The sequence below is a fragment of the Taurulus bubalis genome (genome assembly GCF_910589615.1).
Source record: "Taurulus bubalis genome assembly, chromosome: 2".
In the NCBI taxonomy this organism is placed as follows: Eukaryota; Metazoa; Chordata; class Actinopteri; order Perciformes; family Cottidae; genus Taurulus; species Taurulus bubalis.
The window spans coordinates 792,769-802,768 of NC_136590.1; the positions used below are offsets into that span (position 1 = coordinate 792,769).

General features: G+C 42.5%; 1 protein-coding gene across 3 annotated transcripts in view; it reads left to right on the forward strand.

The window, feature by feature from the left end:
* The first annotated feature begins 7,083 nt into the window (after positions 1 to 7,083).
* Positions 7,084 to 10,000, forward strand: part of rhogb (ras homolog family member Gb) — a 12,716-nt gene continuing 9,799 nt past the window's right edge. For 2 of the 3 annotated variants that reach the window (XM_079235823.1, XM_079235826.1), the window contains exon 1: positions 7,084 to 7,178. The gene's annotated coding sequence lies outside the window, so the exon portion shown is untranslated. Of the gene's footprint in view, positions 7,179 to 9,618; positions 9,655 to 10,000 lie in introns of those variants that run through there. The other variant, XM_079235824.1, reaches the window with a different exon arrangement.

The window sequence follows — 10,000 nt, forward strand, 5'->3', positions numbered from 1 at the left end:
TAATCTGTATTGCATAAATATGTATTCCTAACTGTAAATGAGCCTTACATGTTTTAATAAACCCTGCATTGACATAACCTGCACCAGCCCATAATCACCTATGTCACTCCTATAACACCCCAATATCACTCCTATAACATCCCAATATCACTCCTATAACATCCCAATATCACTCCTATAACATCCCAATATCACTCCTATAACACTCCTATGTCACTCCCATAACACCCCAATATCACTCCTATAACACCCCAATATCACTCCTATAACACCCCTATATCACTCCTATAACATCCCAATATCACTCCTATAACACCCCTATATCCTGTATCATCCTATAGCACTCCTGTGTCACTCCTACAACACTCCTATGTCACTCATGTATCACTCCTATAACACCCCAATATCACTCTTATAACACTCATATAACACTCCAATATCACTCCTATGTCACTCCTATGTCACTCCTATATCACTCCTATATCACCCCTATATCCTGTATCACTACTATAACACTCCTATATAACTCATATCACACTCAAATATCACTCCTATAACACTCCTATATCACTCAAATATCACTCCTATGTCACTCCTATATTATATATCACTCCCATGTAACTCCTATATCACTCCTATGTCACTCCCATGTTACTCATTTACCCTATGTCACTCCTTTATCCTATATCACTCCTATGTCACTCCCATGTTACTCATTTACCCTATGTCACTCCTTTATCCTATATCACTCCTATGTCACTCATATATCATATATCACTCCTATGTCACTCATATATCACTCATGTATTACTCCTATATCACTCCTATGCCACTGATTTATCACTCCTGTATCACTCATATCCTATATCCCTGCTATACCACTCCTATGCCACTGTTATATCCTATATCACTCCCATAACACTCATATGCCACTCCTATATTATATATCACTCCCATGCCACTCCTATGTCACTCCCTTGTTACTCATATACCCTATGTCACTCCTTTATCCAAAATCACTCCTGTATCGCTCATATATCCTATATCACTGCTATATCACTCCTTTATCATATATCACTCCTGTATCACTCCTATATCACCCTATGTCCTATATCAGTCCTGTATCACTGATATATCACTGCTATATCCTATATCACTCCTATGTTACTCCTGTATCCTATATATGAGTGATATATATATATCACTCATATCCTGTATCACTTATATCCTGTATCACTCATATCCTGTATCACTTATATATCACTCCTGTATCACTCCTGTATCACTCCTGTATCACTCCTGTATCACTCCTGTATCACTCCTCCAGTGACTTTTCCTTTGTGTCAGCTCCAGTGTTTCGTGGTCTTGTCAGTGAAGTGAAGCGACCCTCCAGAGGTCAGAGGTCACACAGCTGTGCAGCTTCACATGAGAGAAAAGGTTCCAGTCCCTAAAAGCTGTGTCGTCACTCACCTCGCGGCCGCTCCTCTAGTCCATGGACCCGACCAGCTGATGATGATGAAGCTCTCGAGCGGGAGGAAGATGAAGCGAGTTCGTCGCGCAGTCCTCAGACTCACAAAGTGCTGCCGAGGAAAAGGAGAAGAAGAAACGCGAGGAGTTCCGCCTATGCTGCGTTCATGTACCCGCAGAAAAGCTCGGAATTCAGAGAAGGCATTGGCAAAAATATTCAGTTCACACCTACTGTATATGGTTATAGAAAGCATCTTATTACGGAAATTGTCATATAATTCTGTCCAGAAAAATAATAAAAACGTATTTTCATGATAATAACTTTATTTAAAACCACGGTTTTTGGGTGATGGAGACTTCATACTTTACAAGACATAAATATGTATGTTCGTCTCATCAGAAATAGCTTTATTGACAAAGATACCATTGAATATTTGTTTTTAAGAGAACGTTGAGTACTAAATGAACTTAAATCGTAGTTGTATTACTTAAAAATAATAATAATATAATAATAATACATTAAATTTGGAGGCGCCTTTCAAGGCACCCAAGGTCACCTTACAATTACAGTAAAATAATACAGGGTAAAAGATAAGCATAAAAGATATAAACAACAGTAAACAGAGCATCAACATAAAACAAGTGAGGTGCACAGGGACCAGTTATAGTGTGTATGCCAGTTTGAACAGATGAGTTTTGAGTTGAGACTTGAATGATGTGATGGAGTCTGATTGTCTTATGTGTGGGGGGAGGGAGTTCCAGAGCCTGGGTGCTGAGCAGCTGAAGGCTCGGGCACCCATGGTACTGAGGCGTGGCGTGGGGATGGATAGCAGTCCAGAAGAAGATGAGCGGAGAGTGCGGGAGGGAGTGTATTCCTGAAGGAGGTCGTAGAGGTAAGTGGGGGCTAGACTGTGGAGAGCTTTATAGGTGAGGAGAAGGTTTTTGTAGTCGATGCGGTATTGTACAGGGAGCCAGTGAAGTTGGATGAGTACAGGAGTGATGTGGGCCGATGCTTTGGTACAGGTGATGATCCGGGCGGCTGAGTTCTGAATGATTTGCAGTCTGTTGATGAGTTTGGTGGGGAGTCCGGTGAGGAGGGCATTGCAGTAGTCGATGCGGGATGTGACAAATGAGTGGACCAGGATTTCGGTGCTGGACTGGGTCAGCGATGGGCGGAGTCTGGAGATGTTGCGGAGGTGGACAAATGCAGTCCGGGTGATGTTTTGAATATGGGGTGCAAATGAAAGGGTGCTGTCCAGAATGACGCCGAGGCTCTTGACTTGGGGGGAGAAGGGTACAGGGAATCCGTCGATGATGATGGGTGGAGCTGGGGTGTGTAGGGATTTGGTGATGATGGATTTGGAGCCGATGAGCAGGGCCTCAGTTTTATTGCCGTTTAGCTTTAGAAAGTTCCTGCTCATCCAGCTCCGGATGTCATCAAGGCAGGTGATGAGGGAGGTAGGAGGGATGGCAGCTGTCGGTTTAGAGGAGATGTAGACCTGTGTGTCATCGGCGTAGCAGTGAAAATGGATCCCATGGTGACGGAGGAGTGTGCCCAGGGGGAGGAGGTAAATGGTGAAAAGAAGGGGACCCAAGACTGACACCTGGGGCACTCCCAGTGAAACACCCGAACACCCAGACTTGTGGTTCCTTAGTTGCACGAATTGTTGGCGGTCAGTGAGGTATGATTTGACCTAAACTATTACTCAGTTACTATTACAATTAGTTTACTAACAGTTTTTAGCTCCAATTTGAATGTATATATATATATATATCAGCAAAACCAAGCAAAACCAAAACCAAGGACATGGTGGTGACCTTTTCCAACAGCCGCAGAGAACAGAGAACAGAGAACAGAGAACAGGCTACTGCTGTCACCACTATGATCCATGGTTCCCCCGTCGAAGCTGTTGTGGATTACAAATATCTGGGTTCCATCTTCGACAACCAGCTGAAGTTCTGCTCCAACACTGAAGGGATCGTGAGGAAGTGTCATCAAAGGATGTACCTTCTCAGAAAACTCAACTCTTTTTCTGTCAGTAAGAACATCTTACTGACATTTTACTATTCATTTATTGAAAGTATTCTTTCTTTCTCCATCTGCTGCTGGTATCACTCCATCACACTACAGGACAGGAACCGCCTGCATAACATTGTTAAAGTGTGTTCCAAGGTCATCGGACTTCCTACACGTCATCTTAGTTTTGTGTATGAGCAGCAGACATGTGGCTTGGCCCGCCGTATTCTCCGTGATTCATCACATGTGCTGCACTCATCCTTAGAGCGACTCCCATCAGGACGTAGGTTACGCTGTCCAGCGTGTAAAACCCAGAGAAGCAAGTCCACATTCATCCCCAAAGCTGTTCTCCTCCTAAATACTACAGGGTTAACATAATCACACTTCTCCCTCACTTAGCATCTAGCAGCTGGTCTGCCACCGTATTAGTATAAATAACACAATTCTAGAACATATGTATATATTTATTTGTTTATTCTTTACTATTTATTATTGAAATATATAACTGTATTTTTATTTTTATTTTTTTCACTTATATTTACTTGCACCTTATCATTCACCTGCACCTTTATTCATCATAGAACCTCCTCATCTTTGCGTGTGTGTATAATTCTTTCCTATCCTTGTCTTCATCCATTATTGTTTGTTTCTTAATTTCTTTATTTGTTTCTTAATCTCTTTATATGCCGCTCTTTGCCTTCTTAATTACCCCTCGGGGATAAATAAAGTTTTTCTGATTCTGATTCTGATTCTGATATATATATATATATATATATATATATATATATATATATATATATATATATATTATACATAAGTTTCAGATTCATGATGTGAAATGAGCTGAATCCTGCAGGTTTTCTTCTCTGATACGCTCATTTTCTTTCATGGTTGTGTAATTTCCGACAGCACAGGAAGGCAGCATACGTCCGTAGCGGCGGTGTAATGGCGCCCTCTTGCGGCCAGAGAGGGGACGTGCAGGAGAAACTAGTGAAACGATTCCCTTCAGGTCTAGTTGTGACAACAATGACAATGTTCACAAAGGGACACAACATGACCATGAAGGGACACAAATTGAACACAAAGGGACACATAATGATGACAAAGGGATGCAAAACCACCCCAGAAAGACTCAAAACCAACAGACAGAAGCAAAATATCAGCAAGGGAATACAAAAACACCACAAAGGGACCCACAATGCTCATGAAGGCATATGAATACAGTATCTATCTATCTAAAAGGGACACAAAATGACCACAAAGGGATGCAAAACCACCTCAGAAAGACTCAAAACAAACAGACAGAAGCAAAACATCAGCAAGAGAATAAAAAAAAACACAAAGAGACACACAGTGCTCATGAAGGCATATGAATACAGTATCTATCTATCTAAAAGGGACACAAAATGACCACAAAGGGACTCAAAATGACCACGAAGGGACTCAAAATGACTACAAAGGGACTCAAAATGACCACAAAGGGACTCAAAAGGACCACAAAAGGACACAAAATGAAGGGACTCAAAATGACCATGAAGGGACTCACAATGACCACAAAGGGCCACAACATAACCTCAAAGGGACTCAAAATGATCATTAACAGACTCAAAATGACCACAAAGGGACTCAGAATGTCCACAAAGGGCTACAAAATGACCACACAGGGACTCAAAATGAACATGAAAGCACTCAAAATGACTACAAAGGGACACAGAATGACTACAAAGGGACACAGAATGACCACAAAGGGCCTCAAAATGACCACAAAAGGACACAACATGAAGGGACTCAAAATGGCCACAAAGGGACTCACAATGACCATGAAGGGACTCAAAATGACCATAAAGGGACTCACAATGACCATGAAGGAACTCAAAATGACCACAAATGGACTCACAATGACCACAAAGGGACTCACAATAACCATGAAGGAACTCAAAATGACCATAAAGGGACTCACAATGACCATGAAGGAACTCAAAATGACCACAAATGGACTCACAATGACCACAAAGGGACTCACAATGACCACACATGGACTCACAATGACCATGAAGGAACTCAAAATGACCACAAAGGGACTCACAATGACCACAAAGGGACTCACAATGACCACAAAGGGACTCACAATGACCATGAAGGGACTCACAATGACCACAAATGGACTCACAATGACCATGAAGGGACTCACAATGACCACAAAGGGACTCACAATGACCATGAAGGGACTCACAATGACCACAAAGGGACTCACAATGACCACAAAGGGACTCACAATGACCATGAAGGGACTCACAATGACCACAAAGGGACTCACAATGACCATGAAGGGACTCACAATGACCACAAAGGGACTCACAATGACCATGAAGGGACTCACAATGACCACAAAGGGACTCACAATGACCATGAAGGGACTCACAATGACCACAAAGGGACTCACAATGACCATGAAGGGACTCACAATGACCACAAAGGGACTCACAATGACCACAAAGGGACTCACAATGACCATGAAGGGACTCACAATGACCACAAAGGGACTCACAATGACCACAAAGGGACTCACAATGACCATGAAGGGACTCACAATGACCACAAAGGGACTCACAATGACCATGAAGGGACTCACAATGACCACAAAGGGACTCACAATGACCACAAAGGGACTCACAATGACCACAAAGGGACTCACAATGACCACAAAGGGACTCACAATGACCATGAAGGGACTCACAATGACCACAAAGGGACTCACAATGACCATGAAGGGACTCACAATGACCACAAAGGGACTCACAATGACCATGAAGGGACTCACAATGACCACAAAGGGACTCACAATGACCATGAAGGGACTCACAATGACCACAAAGGGACTCACAATGACCATGAAGGGACTCACAATGACCACAAAGGGACTCACAATGACCATGAAGGGACTCACAATGACCACAAAGGGACTCACAATGACCACAAAGGGACTCACAATGACCATGAAGGGACTCACAATGACCACAAAGGGACTCACAATGACCACAAAGGGACTCACAATGACCATGAAGGGACTCACAATGACCATGAAGGGACTCACAATGACCACACAGTTGTCAACTGATTCTCATTCACAGGTTTCCACTGAGAGCAAGAAGATGTCGAACTATTCCTTAAAGAACTTTTTTAGGTTTCTGTATCAAGAGACCTGTCAATCAGCCTGCTCATGGGCGGGGCTTCATTACATGCTGATCTCTGATTGGTTCTTTAAATTACAGTAGAAACATGAAGCACAAGATTTTTAGTTTCTTGTTGAAAGTTTCTCAACTCTGAACTGAACTGACAGAAAAGTACACACACACACACACACACACACACACACATACACACACACACACACACACACACACACACACACACACACACACACACACAGTAAACTTCCTCAAACTTGCTCCACCACTTCCTCTCTCTCCTCTCGGACTTCCTCCTCTTCATGAGCTCCGCCCGCCTCGCACTGAGATAGAGATAATCTGTCCCTCCCTCACGCACACGCACGCACGCACACACACACACACACACACACACACACACACACACACACACACACACACACACACACACACACACACACACTGACACGCAGCAGACGGAGCGGGACTGAGCGGAGCTGCTGCCCGGAGAGGAGGACTGATGACCGGTGAGCCTCTGCGTTTCATCCGCCCGGTGCTCCGCTGTTTGTGTGTGTGTGTGTGTGTGTGTGTGTGTGTGTGTGTGTGTGTGTGTGTGTGTGTGTGTGTGTGTGTGTGTGTGTGTGTGTGTAGGTGTGTGTGTGTGTAGGTGTGTGTGTGTGCGTGTGTGTGTTTCCTTTCTCTGTCCAAACTTTTAGCACGGATCAATAACCTTGTTTGTTGGTTTGTTGGTTGTCGCTGCTGGAAACTGGAGATGAAGTGCGACCACTCCCAGTGTGTGTGTGTGTGTGTGTGTGTGTGTGTGTGTGTGTGTGTGTGTGTGTGTGTGTGTGTGTGTGTGTGTGTGTGTGTGTGTGTGTGTCACTGACTCACTTCTTCTTTGCATGTTATAACATACTGTAGTATTATACTCTCAGATCATAGTGCTAATATATATATATATATAAATACTACGATGATGTAACAGAGTACGAGGATGAATACTACCTCCAGTAATACCAGAGGAAGTACTCACCTATGTATACTCATAACAATGGAAATATTATAGTCGTTATGTCAGATTAAATATTAGAATATTAAGATAGAAGTGAATATAAAGTGAAATATGTTCTACAGTAATACTATAGAGAAATAACAGTAGTATTACTGTAAGAATATCATAGTACTAAACTATCCTTTTAACTGCAGGTAGATCAGGAGAAATGTAAAAACACAACTGCTGCCTCATGTCTAGAATAGATGACGGCAGTAAATATTATAATAAATTAAGAGTCAAATACTATGTTTGTGTATCCTTCTAGAATATAGGAGCTCTAACATGACCAGCATGTATATTATATATATATATATATATATATATATATATATATATATATATATATATACATATATATATATATATATATATACATATATATATTATTAATGTTCTCTGAGCTCAGAGCTGATCGTCATGACGCCAGCCGGTGCACACGCTCAGAAACAGGAAGTGGGAGAGGAGAACGTCAAGTTAGTGCCGGTGTGGTGAATCATAACCATAGAAGCTGGAAGCATTAAAGTCTGACTCATTATACAGCAGGCTCAGGTTTAGTCCAGTAGTCTAGGGTTATAGTCCTGGTTTGACCTGGTGGTTTAGTCCTGGTTAGATTCTGTGTTTAGTCCTGGTTAGATTCTGTGTTTAGTCCTGGTTTAATTTGGTGTTTAGTCCTGGTTTAATTTGGTGTTTAGTCCTGGTTTAATTTGGTGTTTAGTCCTGGTTAGATTATGTGGTTTAGTCCTGGTTTGACTCAATATTATCTGGTTTGTTAGAGGCTTCATCTTCCTGGTCTGGGTTAATATTCTATTGTTTTAGTCCTGGTTTGGTCCAGTAGTCTTTGGTATGTTAGCCCTAACTTTGATCGATGTCCTGTGGCCTTGTAGTCCGGGTTTGGTTTGATATTCTGTGATTTGGTTGCTAGGACCAGAATTACCTGTTGTTTTAGTCCTATTTTGGGCCAATATTGTTCGGTGTTATAGTCTTAGTTTAGGTTTGATCCAATAACTGTTGGTGTTTTAGTCCTAACATTGTTCTGATGTTCTTGGTTGGTTTAGTCCTGTTTTGGTTTAATAATCACCAGAGTTTAAGACCAGGACTATGTGTTTTAGTCAGAGTTTAAGACCAGAACTATGTGTTTTAGTCAGAGTTTAAGACCAGAACTATGTGTTTTAGTCAGAGTTTAAGACCAGGACTATGTGTTTTAGTCAGAGTTTAAGACCAGGACTATGTGTTTTAGTCAGAGTTTAAGACCAGGACTATGTGTTTAGTCCTCATACAACAGACACTTGCCATGAATCTCAGAGCAGGAAGTCTGTGGCTCTGGTGTTGATGTCTTGAGTGCTTCGGTTTGAACTGCAGTCAGACTCAGTCAGTAAACACAGGCTTCTGCTGGAGGAACGCAGCGCCGGACAAACCCTTCCTGTTTCGGTTTCAACAGAGACGAGTTCCTCTTTGGCCTGTTGGGGTCAAACTCTGTCAGACTCAGTCCACTAGTGCTAACCACTAGTGCTGAACCATGAAGCCATGCTTCAGTCCAGTAGTCTCCAGTGCTTTAGTCCTGGTTTCAGTCCAATAGTCTCCAGTGCTTTAGTCCTGGTTTGGTTCCATGTTCTCTCATATTTCTTCTGGTTTGCTCTGGAACCCTTGTGTTCACATGAACATCTGTGTTGTTTAAAATCTTTCTGTCATAAATGCAGTTTATTTTTTCAGATTTGGTCCACCACCTGGCTGAGGTTGTGTAGATGTACACGACTTCTTTTTGCACAAATACACAAACCCACTGTCTGCCGTTAGTCCTTTAGCAGAGCAGGTGTTTCTTCAGATTGTTGAAAAGGTAGAACAACCTTCAGCGCCTCAGAGCCGGACGACTCGGTTCCTCTGGGGGAACTCTTGAAGTGGGAAACGTACAAATACAGAAAAAGAACCCAGCTGACGAGACGAAACTACAGGTTAGTTCCTGAAACACGAGGCAGCTGCTTCAATGCTCACGTCACCGCTGCTCACCGTGAATCCTCAGATCACAGGTAGATGCCGACCTCGTGGTTATTGTCTCCTCCGTTGACTCCGACACGGGGTCAGAGTCTGACTGCAGGTCCTTGTGTTCCAGGTCTGGTCTCGCTTGTGACCCTGTAGGTTAGCAGCTGTACATGAAGCATTAAACATCCATCTTTACCAGCTGCAACATTACACATGAACACCTCATTATCCTCCAATGACTTAATGTATAACATAACCATTCTGCATGTGAGTACTCTTGGTGCTCTAAGTAGAGATTGATGCTCATATTGTGTACAC